This window comes from Lissotriton helveticus, chromosome 10, assembly GCF_964261635.1.
Source record: "Lissotriton helveticus chromosome 10, aLisHel1.1, whole genome shotgun sequence".
Taxonomy (NCBI): Eukaryota; Metazoa; Chordata; class Amphibia; order Caudata; family Salamandridae; genus Lissotriton; species Lissotriton helveticus.
Genome location: NC_136071.1, coordinates 424,848,426 through 424,865,268, shown reverse-complemented (window position 1 = coordinate 424,865,268; position 16,843 = coordinate 424,848,426). Strand labels below are relative to the sequence as shown.

The 16,843-nt window shown below is 45.2% G+C and overlaps 1 protein-coding gene across 2 annotated transcripts in view; it reads right to left on the bottom strand.

Annotated features, from left to right (window-relative positions):
• PPL (periplakin) overlaps positions 1–16,843 on the bottom strand; it is a 465,062-nt gene that overhangs the window by 299,923 nt on the left and 148,296 nt on the right. For both annotated transcript variants that reach the window (XM_078662907.1, XM_078662909.1), the window contains one exon: positions 10,845–10,945. The gene's annotated coding sequence lies outside the window, so the exon portion shown is untranslated. The remainder of the gene's footprint in view (positions 1–10,844; positions 10,946–16,843) is intronic.

Genomic DNA, 16,843 nt, shown 5'->3' with positions numbered 1-16,843 from the left:
GATGGCTATCCACAAGCAGAAGGAACTAAGTTCGAGTGGGAAGAATATCGACCGGACAATGTATCTGCACCTCGCATCTTCACTAATCAGAGACTAACAAATATGTCCAGTTTACATGTAATTACTGTCATTGACACGAAAGCAGATCTCTGTATTAGGAATAAGGGAACCATTCCGGTGGGGAGAAGTGAATGCATTATTACTCTTGCTTTTGATACTCCCAATGGTATTTCATTTGTGGCCTCACGAAACACTTATTTTATCTGTGGTAATAAAGGTTATCATTGTCTTCCTCTTGGATGGTTAGGCACATGTTACATATCCTTTGTATTACCCCCTGTGTTTATTGCCCCACCTATGTATCATAATGATTTTGTATTATATCATGATTTTATTTTGAATAGAGTTAAGAGGACATTGGACATTGATGGGGTTGATCAAACCAACACCTCCCTACAACAATATGTGGATTTTAATTTAGGGTTATTTTCTTTTGTGGGCGCTGCTCTAAACAGCAGGAAAATTAGGCGGCTAACACGTGTTGTGGAGGCAGTTGCTAATGAAACTGTTTCTGCTTTAGGGAATATAACTGAAGAGCTCCAGATTACTAGAATTGTTACGCTTCAGAACCGAATGGTTCTGGATGTAGTATTAGCTGATCGTGGGGGGGCATGTCGTATCATCGGAAGTAGTTGTTGCGTCTATGTCCCTGACAATTCGCCTTCTGTGTATGATGCCATTTCCAAATTGCACAAAATTGCCTCTGAAATTCACACTGATAATGGTACCTGGACTTTTTCAGGTTGGTTTTGGACTATGCTCAGTACATGGGGCTGGAAACTGCTAACGATTCTATGTGCAATTATTGGAATATTCTTCTTTTGCTGTTTATGTATTCAATGTGGTCCTGCTCTATGTTCTGTATATATTACGGCCTGTATCCCATCCGAACGAGCTATTGCTAAAAATGTACAAATGAGTAATGTCGAAGTGAGGCGGATCATGATGATCGATGTCGAGGGTGAACATCCGGATTATTTCCATTATGAGGTAGCTTCAGCTAAACGCTAAAAGGGCCGTCTGTCGTAATTTGGCAGCACCTGAGTTAGCGTTTAGCTCAGCTACACGACCTTTTTATTAACTTGACTTAAGTACGGGGGCCATTTTGTATTTTGTGGCTTCCATTTTGTACGAACATGCGGCCTCGTGGTAGAGTGTCCTTTTGTCCTTCCTTCATGCCAATGAACCTTCACTTTGCCCAGCAACAGGCTATTTTTAGCGATGGTCAGTTTCACGCATGCGCACACACGATCTCTGGACTAAGAGAGTGGTCACTCTTTAGGAATGTTCCCCTAACTGACCAGTGGTATTAAGCTCCTCCCACATGCTGGCTGTGCGCCAAAAATTTCCTTATATGTACCTAAAACTGTTCAAATGTGTACCGCCTATCTTTTTATTACCTTTAAACTGTATAAAAGAGGTCGCGCACCGATGTTCGGTGTGATACTTCTTGCATTACCGAAGGGTGCTGTAGGAGTGTACCACCACCCCATGGGGTCCTAATAAACTTGTCTCTTTGCATTTTCAGTTTCCGTGCCAATTTCCGTCTATGGTGTTTGAGTGTTTTTGCAGAGTATGTAGGCCTGACAGAACCCGATACCTCAACATGATGTGATTTTTCATAACAGAATGTTTTTCTTTCTCCGCAGACCAGCGCTTATCTTCCAAATAAGACAGATATTCCTTTTTGAGTAGCTTCCTGGAGGTAATCTCCATGCAATCTGGGCTTGAGAACATCTCTGGGTGTCCAAATTCAACTGTCGTTTCCTTGATATGTCTCAACCATGGGATACAGTGTGCATTATCTAGTTTTAAGCAATCCGTAATAACATCCTGATTAAAGATCGCTTCTGGGGAGTTCCATATCTTGTGCCATAGTAATAAAGGACCAGATTGTATGATATCTACAATGTTACGCAGACCGACCTCAGAGTGACAGATATGTATGGCAGTTGATTTAGGTACGGCCAATAGATATCACAAGAAATTATTTTCACAAGCCTGTAGGGAATTTACATTTGTAATCACTAAAAATCTGTTTGTGTAACCGTACAGTCATAGAACTGAATCTTAGTAGGTGCACTGGGAAATAGTGACAGGTGTATTTATAGTGCTACGATGACCCATGCTGCCACTGAAAACACGTGAATATGCAAACCATTATTTTAAACTAGTATTAAACGCAGTATAAAACAGACTGCCGCAAAGCATGCAAAGAGGGGAAGTGTTTAAGCTAAAACAGGTGCTTTAGAAATATATATATTTAATAATACGCAACCAGACTGTACTTAGCGCACACCTTTCCAGTTCCCATTAGAAGGCCCAAAGTCCAGATGTCAAGCGATAGCCACCCTTGCATTACCTCTCAAAAAGAAAACGTCTTTGGTGCCACAAAGCCTTAAATGACTCCATCAATTAAAGACATATTCTAGCTCCCAAGCACCCTTTAGATTTGCTGATTAACACACTGCACACATTTATGTTTCTTTGAGGTAGAAGGCACCCTGGCGACAGTGCTTAATTTGTGTGAAAAATATAAGTACCTGGGCCCAAGGCTTTCCAGTTCAGCTGACACCGCCCACAGCTAATGCCACTGCTGCCCAATGGCAGTGCCAGCATAACACACTATCACATTTAATCAAGTATGACAGTTATGACAAAAAAAGCTGTAGGGATGACATCAAAGTATACGTTTTAGAACTTTTTTATTCATTGAATTTCTAAACACTTGTGCTGTGCTCAAACAGGGTATGCTCAGACGTGAGTCCCTTGCTCACTTTGCCACTGGATTCAAGCAAGCCAGCTGAAGACGGCTGTAATGCCAGAAACCGGTCCTCGGAAGCTTGTTTCCGGTCCAGGGAAGGCATGGCTTGGCAGTTTGGGCTGGACTGTTCCCATGAGGCACATGGTCAGACTGATTTGCATTTAGCCATGTCTGAACTGGGGTGGCAGAGTGGGCTAAAGAACGGTGATGGATTAAACCCAGATCTTTTGACTGGGTGTGAGTGTTTGATTGGTTCAGATGCTCCGTCCATCACCACCCCCTTTTGTAGTGCTCAAACAATAGACAAGAGTGCTACTATGTGGTGTACTCATATAAACAAGTGCAGGTGTTTCCAAATAAGTGCCAGTGCGGAGCTCCTGCAAAAATGAAACACTGCGCTGGTAAAAAGGCTTGTATGTTGTTAGTCTCTAGCTTGGCCTTAAAGAATAGGAGACACCTTCCCTTGCTTTTCAGCCAGAGACATCTGAAGGTTGACATTATGAGCTGTGGTAGAGAATGCCATACACAATAGATTCTGCGTACTTCAGCCAATGAGGTCACCCAAAAGCCACGTGAGGCCTTTTTTCACTTTTTTTCTTGTGCCTCATGATGTCACGCCACCTCTGCCTAATCACAGTTGCGGCCGACACAATGAAGAGGTGGTGGGGCAGGTCGAGGGGGTTTAAAAATTTCAAAAATAAAACCTTACCTGTCGCTGCAGCCAACTCCCACCTCATGCCTCCGCGTTCTTCTACTGGCCCAGGCTCCCAGCATTCACTGGGTCAGACTCCCTGGGCAATCACCACGCTGCTCGCAGGGATTGGTCTGACCGCGATGAAAAGACGCTCCACTCAGACCAGTGAGTCTGTGGGGTTTCTCCAGCCCGGCTGTTTAAGGCGGGCGGGCAGGGGAAACCTAAGTGCGCAAGTGGGTTCGGCCGGCTTGAGATGGCCGGCCAAACACATATGCACACTTAGAGAGTGCATATGTGTTTGGCCGGCACTTAGAGAGTGCACATAGCACCTCCCATGCCTCTGGCCTTCCACACTCTGAATGAGCTAGCAAATGAAAAATAAAACGATGTACGTAATCGTTTCAGGCTCAGAGCCAGTGGGGAGATGGGCCTCTGCCACTGCGGAGGAGCCGCACCGTCTAATCAACCCTCTTGCAAGGTAGCCATAAAAGACGTGGACATGGATCAGGGAAATCGATGCGGTCGGCACGAGACCGGGTTGACATCAGGGACTTCATCTACCTTGCACCTGGAGGTGCCGACACTGCTGTGCCCGCCCCCACCTAGCGCTTACTAGCACCTCACTCCTACCGTTTTTGCCCGTCGCAGGCCAGATGAGGTTGAGCTGGGCCACCCCTCTTGGTCTTGTGTGGGAAGAAAGAACTCATTGAGTTTTTCCCGGATTTGGCTCTGTTGGCAGTACTTTAGGTTGAGTTATCTTTCTCTCATGCTGTGGGGTTGTAGCAGTATGGGAAAGCAGGAGGGAGAGTAGCCCAGTACAACGGAGAGAGGCCAAGGAAACAGAACACAATCTTGACATTTCTTAATAACGCGGTAGGGTCCCTGTCTGGGGAAAATATTCAGGTGGAAGGCCAGTTGGCCACTTTTGCCTGGACTGTTTTAGGTATCAGATGAAAGCAAGAGAGGCCCTCTAATGACTCAATCTGCACCATGGCCATGTCTGAACTGGGGTGGTGTGGAGTGCAAAAAAACGATGGATTTAGGCCCAGATCTCTGTACTGGGGTGAATGTATGACATTGTTCTGCATTCTGTCCATCAACTGTTGTTTTGCCTCCAACCTGCACAACCACAGCCCGCAGGAGAGGGAGACATGGTTCGAGTTGAATCCTGTGTTGAGGGACCCATCGCTGTGGTCTTTCCCCATGTTGATGCGGAGGTGATGGACGAGCCGAAGTGTTTGCTGGAATCCAAGACTGACAAACGAGGGTCTTCTAATCGAACTTCTGGGGTAAAACCCACAAGGAGAAAGCAGAAGAAGCTAGTACCATGGGGGGCTGTAGGGGCAGTAGAGGAGGTCAAGTGTGGGTTACCTAAGGATTTCACGCACATAGAGACGGCGGCCCCAGCCTCTTTGTCCTGTCTAGTCTGGAACAAATGTTGGAGAAATTGGGTTGACTGAAGGTATTAAGTTATTTAAGAGCAGATTTTACAAGTTGAAGAGGGTTTGGCTCAGATAATGAACGTAAAGGAGAAGCTCAATGTTGGGTAGGGGTTTCAGGTAGCCCCTACAGGGAATGTGCCAGGTAGAGGGATACACAATGAAAATGCCAGGGTGATAGAGCCCTCAACCCTTAACAAGCAACACTATAATAACCTCTGATGAGTTATCGACTGTTGACTTAAGGGATAGAAGCTGAGGGCCCTGTAATATTCTATATAAGTATAAATCCTGTTGCTTTCAACCATGTGCGGGTCTGTCCAAACGGCTTCTACTTAGCTTTGCCTCGGTGTTATCACGAGTAAGACCCTGTGCCCCTCTACAGAGGAGATGTAGTAGTAGTGGTAATAGTTTATTCTTGATATCACAGATGAAAATGTAAGATTCGGTATAAGATCCAAAATACTTCAAAACAATACCAACGATCACATTAAAACAATAAACGAGTAGGTAACAGTTGTTTGTCATCTAGCGCCCTTCCAAAAAGCGATCAATATAATTTACAACAACGTCACTAACCAGATGTAAATTCAGATGCTGATGAGAAAGTCAAAACTTGATCTGCAATCCTAACATAGGAGCTGAATTAAAACGTTTATTTGTGCATGTGAGACCTTCATTCCTATTTTATCATTTAGATTTGGGCTAAAATGGGAATTTCCAACCGAATCTTAATAACATGTTATGTGGAAACACCACACCCGGGGGACTGTTTTCCGTGCACTTTTTGGAGGCAAAAGCATGGGGTACGCCATATGGAATGAACACTAAATCTGCGAAAATCATTGCAGAAACACCAATTCCGAAGGTAATTCAGCGCACCTCAGGAGGTCTTGTAACCATACAGCAACTGTGCATCCTGGAATCGCTAAACTCTGTGGCATCGCTCGTCCAGGTGTGGAATAATGTTCCAGATGTATTCAGAATGGAACCCTATGGCCAACTTGCATACTGAAATGGCTCAATTCACAGGAGCAATGTATTCACAAGAGATAATCTTGCACACGTAAATGATTTTACGTTTGCACAATATTACTCCTAGACGCTGTAATAGCGTGGAAAGGTAAACGCCATTCCGGTGGCAGGGAGTGGGCATTCAAGGACCGGGAGGTCCTGGAAAGTTTGGAAACACCCATAAACTCAAGAGCTTGTGTGTGTTCTGAAACTTTACTGTGAACCAATCTCACTCAAGAAGAAAACTGAAATGTATCCTGACAAGAGCTGATGTCTGGCAATCATTAAGGAGCCCTGATGTACTTCTGGAAACTTCTGTGAATTTCCAAAAGTCAAACATCTGCACCCATGCACGATGTAAGCCTATGGATGCAGAGTTACAACTGGATTCCCTGTATCGAGGACACTGGGTTTATTAAACTACGTCTCAATAGATGCTTTCGTAGAAGAGAAAACGAACTGACTTGGGTTCTCTTGGTTTTCAATGAGCCTTTATGGTCTGGTCTTTGAGTGGGCCGGGTCCTGCCGGTACTGGCGGCAGCTGAGACGGGTCCCTATCGGGCTATCTATTTTTGTACTCACCCTCGGAGTGAAAAAAAATCTCAGCTCTGCAGCAGTCACCCTTCACTGCCTTTGATGCAACTTCAATGAGACTAGTTGTAGTTATTGCACAGTCTCAAGCACTTTCAGAATTCTATACATCAAAGCCATAGTTGTTGCTTATTTATCTTACGCAACTAACAACCACAGACAAAGCCAAGTCCTGGCTTGTTGTAGGTGTAATGTTATTTGTTGTATTATATACCTTTGTGCAATGACAGAAACAGCGAAATAGCAGTCGGCTGCTCACTATACTAAGCACAGATTTTAAGTTTAGGCGTTTTAAGCCATTCCCTTAATTACATTGGCCACGCTCCTTTTATAGACCCCCCCCCCCCCCCAGTTTGTTCATTCCACTTAAACCCCTGTTTGTGATATTTAGAGAGCACACCGGCAGCTGCAGGTCTCATGGACTGTGCACTGGGGCATTTATTTCCACACAAAGATTGAGAGTCAGGATTGAATCTGTAGCCCCCTAACGCACGAGAGTTGCTATATTTTAGATTTTCCAAATAGACTTTGAGTTGCAGTACCATGTGACAACGCTATTAAATGCATTTATTCTCCCTGGATTCCAGTCGAATCCAGCTTCACCACCCATGTGTCACTCCTGCAGGAGAGTTATTTATGTCTTACACATTCCGCGCTCAATGTTTTGAAATGATATTCGACGGGCAAGTTTAGACGGCAGTCCTATACTCACGCAGAAGGATGTGCGATGTGCATCTGAAGACCTTCGGCACTATATTTAAAAACAAGCATTGAAAATTCAATAGGTCTCGCCTTTGATTAAGTTAAAGCCATTTGCTTTGCTAATGGTAATGTATAGCAAAGCAAATGGCATTAACTTAATAAAAGGCGAGACCTTTTGCATTTTCAATGCTTGTTATTTTCGCAATGTTGGTCCTCTTTCCCTCGTGAGTGCCTGAGGGCTAGCTCCGAGTTGGACCATTTTGGTCCTGGGCAGGTCAGAAAAATGAAGGCGGTAGTGCAACAATGACAGATCGGTAACAGTACTCCTTTGGCTCCACTGGCTATTCCTGCAGATTTAGGACAGCAGCGCACCGTGCTTTTATCGCAGTAACGGCGAATGCTCCTATGACTGAAACTGGAAGGAGAGGGACCTCAATGCCACTCGTGAAATGCGGTACAGACTGAGACTATCAGGTAGATGCATCAAGCATTTTTGTTAGCACAAACGGTGCGAATCGCAAAATTCGGCCGTTTGCGCCCGCAAAAATGGCATTTGAGATGCATCGAGGGTTCATGCACTCGCAATTTAAGAATTTGCAAATAATTGCGAATTCTCAAATTGCGATTGCATTTAAGGAATCGCAATTTGCGATTCCATAAATGCAATGCATGAACCATTCCTAGATTGCGAATTCGCAATCTGGGGCCGCTATTTACCGCGAAGTCAAACTACGTGGTAAATAGCAAAAACTTAGAAATATGCACTTTAGTGCATTTTTCTAAGTTGTATGTTACACACACACAAGTCCTTGGGACATGTGTGTGCGCAACACCAGTGAACATGACCATTTCAGGGGTGCAACAGGGTGTTCTTTGGACACCCTGGCACCCTTAAAATTGCGGCACATTTGCGATTTGCTAATTGCTAATCGCAAATAAGGAATGACTCCCCATTCATTCCTATGGGCCTTTAGGCCCATAGGAATGAATGGGAAAGCCATTCCTTATTTGCGATTAGCAATTAGCTAATCGCAAATTAGGAATCAGTGGGAATCGCAAATAATATTGCGATTCCTACATGCATCCCTTTTTGCAAGTCTTTAATAGCGAATCCTTAAAATTCGCTATTAAGGAATCGCAAAACATAACTTTGATGCATCTGGGGGTATGTGCTCAGCCTCATTGCTGTTTGTCTCAGGGGATGGGTGGAGGGGCGGAATTGCCGCAACCAGCTGAGAGCATCTTTTTCCCGCTCAGCCGGCGGCAGCCGCACTCGTCAGTCTCAGTTTGAGCTCCGCTCCCTGTCTGCTGCTGCAGTATTGGCTAAAGCCCAGCCAGCCTTTGTGTGACTCGTGGGATTGGGAGCCCCTGCGGAGTCAGCGGGCCTCCCCAGAGAGAGCCTCGGGCCCGCACTCGCATCGGTGGTGCACTATGTGATTTCCCTCACCGTTTGTTAAACGGTGTGCTGCCATTGGAAATAAGAATTCTGGGGTGCTTCCTTTTCGCTTTTTTGGCCGGCCCACCCGGACTGACTCGCCTGCATTACGGCTGTCGTGACGAACTTTCTTATCAGAAGCTTCGTCACACTGCCTTGCACGCGCCAGTCCGGCTCTCTGATTGGGCCAGACAAAAAAGGAGACATGGCGCCGTGTGTTTATTTTTGCATCTCGCTTTCACTTTTGAAAGCGCGATGCAAAAATAAACAGCGGATGTCTGCGTGTCTGGCGAGCGATTGTTCTTTCTTCCTCGTGTGCTTCTCCCTTGCCCCAGTGATGGCCTCCCCCATTTGCTGCTTTCCCCCTCTAATGCCAGCTCTGTTCCCCCACCTGCTAATAGGGCTCGCAAATTACCATGAAGTTGAACTTCATGGTAATTTGCAAAAACTTTGAAAAATGCACTAAAGTGCATTTTTCAAAGTTTCATGTTGCGCACACACATGCCCTAAGGGCATGTGTGTGTGCAACATATGTGCACAGATCAATTTCAGGGGTGCAACAGGGTGTCCATTGTACACCCCTGCACCCTTGACGTCACATTCTCAATTTGCGATTCGCTAATTGCGATTCGCAAATTTAGAATGTCTTCCCATTCATTCCTATGGGCCTCTAGGCCAGGAGGAATGAATGGGGAGGTATTCCTTAATTGCGACTCGCAATTTGCGAGTCGCAATTAAGGAATTTTAAGAAATCGCTATTTTTTTTGTGATTTCTTCATGCATTGCATTTTTCTATTCCTTAATAGCGAATCGTTATTTTTCGCTATTAAGGAATAGCAAAATGGGTTCTTGATGCATCTGGGGGTTGGTCATTTACAACGCCAATAGGCCCAACTCTTGCAAATGCGAGACCTATTGCCTTGTAAATGATTGACTAGTCTGAGTATTAGCTTCACTCCAGAGAGTCAAGCTATCCAGTACCACCACTTAATGGTGTTGTGAGTTTAGCTATACAGTGCCTGGATACCCCCCAGGGTGATGTGTGCTATACAAATACTGATTGATTTAGTCACTGGATTAGGAAAGTTAGAAGACAATCAAAGTTCGACATAAAAGGGAAAGAGCAAAAGAGGTGCCAAATAAAACCCCCATGTCTCACCCCACTAACAAAGGAAAATTATCATAGATGACGTATTGCTGTTGACAAATTGCTAGTATACCTTTTCAGTTTCCTCTTTAATGAGCCTTGAGGTACAATGAACAGAGAAAGTTTACTTCACAATGGAATCCTAAACACCATGTACAATGTTTTAAAACTGTCCAAGAAAAGATATATGGAGATACCAACCTCTAACCACAGCATACTATTCATACATTGTTGTCAACACCATAAAGGCTGTGTAGTGCTAAGACAGCCTTTAATGCCAGCTTGACTAGCAGGTTGGACGTTGTTAACACCTGCTACAGAAGCCATTCGGCGTAACGATCCCTCATCCAGCAGAGAGGATAGCCTAAAACTACTGGGTTCCTTAACAATGTGTGTTGCGCAACACAGAGAAACACTGGGCCATACCATCAATTCTTGTATAATAGCTATTATCACTTCACACAATTGTGATCCAGTCCCGTCACTATTCCGGTTCTGGTTCTCTGGGGCAGCTGGGATACCTTCGATGGTGCCTGCTAGATCACCCCCAAAAAGGAGGTTACTATTCCAGAGCTTCCTTCTGGGCTGTACAGTAGGGCCCAATGGTTCACTCCTGACTGAAGTGTCCCTTCCAGGAGCTGTCTCCTGGGTAATTCATCATTGCCTGTGCATCAGATCACCCCCCTCCTCAGGAGTGTCTCTTACTTTCTGTCTCAAAGGGAATTTCACAATAGCTCGTCTAACATCATATACCAGGAATCATCACACATTCATATTCATCACAGTAAACGAAAAAGAAACACATTCATATTTATTAGAACAAAAAAAAAAACTCATGCTTGCATTTCTCCGTTTCTGTGCTATGACTGCCAAAGAATCGTGTAATATAAAATGTCAAGGTACGAAGTTTGACACCCCCTCTTTGTGTAATAAATGTGGGATCTTACCTGCTCATTACTGTACAGACAGACTTAGCGTAATGCTTGGTAGTTTCTTACCTGTGATTGCTTAGCCTCTATTTTATCCACGACAGGCAGCTCTCCCACAGAGACAGCCTGGGGAATGCGAGGCGAACACCTGGCTGGTTTACCACAATGTTCTCGGAATAAAAAAAAAGAAAACACAACTTTAATTGGCAGCAAAGCACAGCATTTATTCACTCAATCGAGAGGAAGTGCAGACAACTCTGATAAACTGTGAACTGAACTTCCACTTGTACAGAAACGGACAGCGAAATATATATATACCTTGTCAAAGGTGAAAGCGTTGCATGCTTAATTATTGATAGAAACGTCTAACAGGTATCATGGTCAACAAAAGACAATAGCACTCTACAAAATGATTCTGGAATTCTGCACCTGTGGTTTGATACATTTCTACGCTAGCTTGGTGTCCTTGGCTTGTTTGGTTCTGAAGCTTAAGGCGATACTCTTAAGGGTCTGCTGTTCTGTGAAGCCTAACATCTTGTCTGCCTTGCACGTATATTCTACTGTTATCAACATAGTTTATTAAACACACGTTCCCTTCAAAGAAAGCCTGTGGCCTTCACTACTACGGTGGTTGCCTAAATACAGTTCTCTACTCTGCGAATCTGCCTCTTTGCCACCGCAAAAAACAATGATGCATGTGCCCCTTAGACTATACTCCCTACCAGTATTGATGAAATGTCACTCCTACACCTTGTAGTCCTCTGGCCTATGTAACATTTTCTATACGCTGATTTACAAACAGCTAGTTTTGATTGTTTCTGTGTAATGTGTGTGTGATGCATATTTCTCTGACACCTTACACCGGTATGAGTGGCAGTATATAACTAAATGCGTCTGAAAGAGAGTGGTGATGGAGACTTGAGGCGCACGGTTAAAGGGTATCCGTGGTGGAAGCGGTCACTACCTCCACCATGGATGGGGGGGCACCAACAAACATTGTCACACGGGGCGCCTCCAGCGCTAAAGCCGGCCTTGGCAAGTGGAATGGCTTTTTGAATGAAAGCAGCACAGAGGTGTGTTTTAACATTAACTCCTGCTATCAGTGGATCACTGCACCTCTAGATACATCGTCTGTAGTATTTGCCTTATAAATATTCATAACCGACTCAAAAGAAAGAACCTTATGGGTGTAGTCATTGATTCACTCATGCCAGAGACCTGGCTACTAGTGGTCTGGCAAGTGCTAAGCCTAGGAGGCCAGAGGTGACAGCGTCCCCTCCTTTCCATGCCTTTGAGCACCGTGGGACTGCTGCAGCTTGGTCTGGCTCCATGGCAGCCTGAGGACTGCATCCTGTAGGAGCTACCGTCAGAGGGTAAAAGGCACAACATGCATAAACAGCACGGACTGCAGACACACAGTTACACACACCTGCATACACGCAAGTATGCACACACCCTCTCTCTCTCTTTCTCTGGGGGCGGGCCCATGTTCCTAATATGCATGAGCGTCCCAGTGTCCATACACACGGAACATCAGAGCCTATTCAATAGCTTCCTGTCCGCTACAGGCCTGACTTCCAGGTCTGTATCTTTGGAACTGTGTGATGACCTGACGGCTCTAGAGTTTGTTTTTAGATTCAACTCAGATCTGTGACTGGGGGCTAGTGTCTGAAAAGTTTCAGCACTCAGCCCCTCATCTCCTTGTGTTGGCCTTGTTCACCTTAAGTTGGTAGGAAATACCCAGGCAAGGGCCTCTTGCTCACTTGGCAGTTCGGGCTGGACTGTTCCCATGAGGTACAGGGTCAAGACTGATTTGCATATAGCTGGATCTGAACTGAGGTGGTAAAGTGAGCTAAAGATTCAACCCAGATCTGTGACTGGGGGTGAGTTTCTGAAAAGTTTCAGCGCTCCGTCCATTATCTCCTTGTGTTTTGCTTTGTTTTTAGCAGCCCCAACATGAGAAAGATTCTGGACACCAGCTCCAAGATCGCCCTTCAATCCTGACCCAGCGACAGTACTGTGAGGACCACCAGAAGTCACAGTGGAAGAGCAAATCCACTGAACTAAGATGAAGCTCTCAAAGTGCAGGTGAACAGCCCGGAGAAGAGGCTATACGCCTGCTTAGCTTTCTCTCCTACACCAGAAAGACACTTTCCATTATCCTTGAAATTTGTTCCACAGCACACATCTTCTACTTTAACAGTGCCAAAGGTTGGGATGGTGACCCTTCCCTACTGTGTCATGAGAGAGCCTGAGCGACAAAGAAGTCCAGCATCAGTTGTTCAGTATCAGATCTAAATGATCAATTTAACTTCCCATTACCACTATAGCCCCAACCTCTTCCAGGACAGTAGGAACCTGCTAAAGAGAAGACATTCCTACCGCAACTAGAATATCTTGAGATTACTTACTCTAAAGTTCCATGGCAGTGTTTGCTTAAGTATTTGGCATTTGGGACCTTAACAATACTATCACCTTGATATGTAACAATCTTGACTGCAAGCAGACGATTAGAGATGATGGATGAGTAAACTAGGCCCATATCTCCAGCCCTGACAGCAAAATACACTAGGGACACCAGAGAAACTGGACCATGACTGGATAGTTTTGAGATTTTGGATACTTTGATTACTCAGTATCCTAAATGAGAAAATGCTGGCTGAGGACAGATCTGGTGCACTGACAGATATCAAAAAGCCTGTAGCAACAAAGTCTCAAAAGTCTCCAGTACCAATCTATTTTTAAGATTCTTTTAATGGGCCTTTGTCCTAAAACATCACAACAGCAGCAAAACTCATTAAACTGCTTCGATTTCCTACCAAGCAGCAACAAACTTGTGCTAGACCTTGCTGGCACTCAGAGATGCACTGCATATTTTCCTTGACTATCTAGTTGCTCATAAGCAAAAGAGTGATCCCCTATGCATGAAACTTTACAAAGACACCACATGCAAGGGAATCAAGATCGTCGCCGAATCAACAGCGGAGATGCCAAGTCGCACACACCAAAAAGAATTGCCAAGTCCATGGGAATAGACATGGTCAAAACCGCAGCAATGCTTCCCAAGAACGAAGCCCAATGCTGTTGCAACAGCCGTCTAACTCCCTAGTCGCAGAGAAGAGAGACAGGGAAGAAATCTGTAGAAAAGTGGTTATTTCATCAGCAGGGACGAAGACTCAGCAAAGATGGAACAAAGTTGTTTCTTGAAAGAAGTACACAGGACGACCCCAGCCACAGCTGTGAATGCGTACACCGCTCTCGTCAATACTCCGCGCAGGGAGCTCAACTTCGAACGTTGGCCACTGTGACATTCTAATCACTGTCACAGTGGCATAAACCAACAGAACACCAGGAGAGCGGGTGGGTGGCTAGGAACAGGATCCCCCGTGGCGGAGGATACCACACATCCCCCTCCTTACACATTTGAAGTACAGTGTAGGTAAAGTAAGAACAAATTTACAGACTATTTGTCAACATAATGTTCTAAGAACTTCGGGCGGCAAATCTTCCTGCCACTTGCCCTGAAAAAAAGAGTTAACCAATCTGAACACCCCTGCTTAGGCCCCTCGTCTCTGCTCATGGTACTGCTCTCGTTCATAGAGGCGTTATTGGTGTCTACAATGGGGGCAGTGTACTTAACTACCCTCCCCAAGTTCCATATTTTCCCTTCTTGTGTCTTAACAGCATTATTAAACAATTTCACACATTTGGTGGCTTCAGTGTACCCGGACCAGTGTGCTCTGCCCGTGGGTGCTTTAATTTTGACTAGATCTCCCACCCTCTTTGACCGCATGCTGTTTGTCGAATCTAGTTTTCCTCTCTAGCATAGCCTTGCGTTCGATGTCCTGCCACTACAATTCCTTATTAAGACCTGTTCACCCTTTATACCACTTCATCCACCCTTGAACTAATCTTGAGTTAGGTTTCCTTGCTTTAAGCAACTCGAAAGGTGTCATATTAGTGGTTTTGTGTGGTGTTAGTCTGTAGGCTTCAAGACGCTTCAAAACCTCCTCTTTCCAACAAAACCTCCTGGCCTTCGCTAGTTTGATGCCCTCCTTAATAGTCTTATGGAAAAGTTTGACCATCCCATTAGTCTCTGGGTAGTAGAGTGCGCACCGTTTGTGTACAATTCCATTGCACTCTAGGAATTCTCTAATTCCCTTCGAGCAGAGCTGCACCCCATTATCTGTCAACAAACTGCTTGGCAATCCTTCCCTGATCAACACTTCTAGCAAGAAATCTATGACGACCCTGGTAGTGATTTCTGCCACAAATTCTGGCCACTTGGAGTAGAGGTCTATCAGTACCAAAAGGAGTTCAAAGACACTAAGAGGGTGTTAGCTGAAGCACCCAACCTCAGATCCTTTGTTTCGGGCAGGAAAACCGTGCTCACCACCGCTGCCAGTTCCAAAGGCCTTGGGGCAGTCCTGATGCAAATAGCGGAAAGTGGGGAAGAGACAATAGCGTTTGCATCGCGCTCCCTACGAAACGCTGAGTCGAACTACTCAGTGATCGAGAAGGAAGCTTTAGCGTCATATTGGGCGATAAATAAATTCAGAGACTTTGTATGGGGTATGAAAGTTTTTAGCAAGAAGGGGCTCGACGCAATATCAAGCAGGATCAGGCGATGGGTTGTAGGTCTGCAAGAATACACGTTCGATGTGAAATATGTACCTGGAATGAAGAATTTTGCTGCTGATTGCCTCTCTCGCCTGGTGAGTGAAGATCACGACGGAGCTGTCGAAGTAGAGGTTGACGATGAGTCAGACAAAAAGATGCAGGTGGAAAACGTGTGCACCATCACCCAGGGTGCCATAGATTAGGAACAGTGGAAGGTAGCTATGAATGCTGATGCGCTCCTGCAGAGAGTTTGTGAAAAGACCAAGAACAGCTGGGCAGACCAAGACAAGAAGGAAGAGACTCTAAGGCCGTACTGGATGGTCAGGGACAAACTATCCATCGCTGGTAGTTGTTTGTTCAGGGGCACAAGGCTAGTTCCCCCAGAGATGTTGAGAGAGAGCCTGGTCAACCTAGCCCACGAGAGACATTTGGGTGTCACCAAAACCAAACAAAGGCTGCAGCTGGACTACTGGTGGCCAGGGATGGACTTGGAAATCGAGAGAAAAGTAAGAGACTGTGTGCCATGATCCACCAGTGACAAAGTCCTAAAGCAACACTCACCCCCTATGCACTGTAGGCCTCTACCTGTGGGTCCGTGGGTATATGTGGCTTTAGACATCGTAGGTCCTCTGACAGGTGACCATTGCACACCCTACATATTGGTGCTGATAGACCTTGTGAGAAGTTGGCCTGGCATATGATGTCCACTATTCTAGTGGGCACCTTGAACCAGTCCAAACAACCCTTATTGATGGTAGGTTATGAAGTCAACCTTATAGAAAGCTATCCTAGTGGTAGCTGTGGAGAACAGCCTTCAGGCTAAGACTTAGAGGCGAGTAAAGCAACTTGTTTTACCAGATATAATCCCTTGAATGATCAAATGAAAGCACACCACAAAAGGTATATATCAAATATATATGTATTTATTCTAAACACAACCCCTCTGGACTCTTTATGAGGTCAGAGGTAAAAGTACAATACAAGGAACTTAATTAGAATACGATAAGTTGCACAGTATATGTTATGCCCTAGGGGCCTAACAAACCATATACTAAAATAGTGGTATAAGAACCATGTGAGGGTTAGAAAGCCGGCCAAGGGCCTGTAGAACCGCTGGGGCTACCTGGAACCACCCAAGGTTAGGATGCAGGAGGCCCATGGGGGACGCGTGCAGTGTCTAAACACAGCCGTGGATCACCATTGACTTTCTATGGAGAACGAATACGTTTGATTTTTAAAGATTAAGGGCACAAGGAGGTGAACTATGATGGAGCCCTTTTAGACTAGGACACTTGGAGAGTCAATGCCCACGGGAGCACCGGAGTACTCGTGTTACCTCACCCAGGGAAGCCGGGTGCATAGGTGTCTTTTCGTGTCGGGTTTCGTCGTCGATTCCAATGGAGAGCTGCGAAGAAATGCTGCAGGCGACCAGAGGAAAAGTGTCTGGG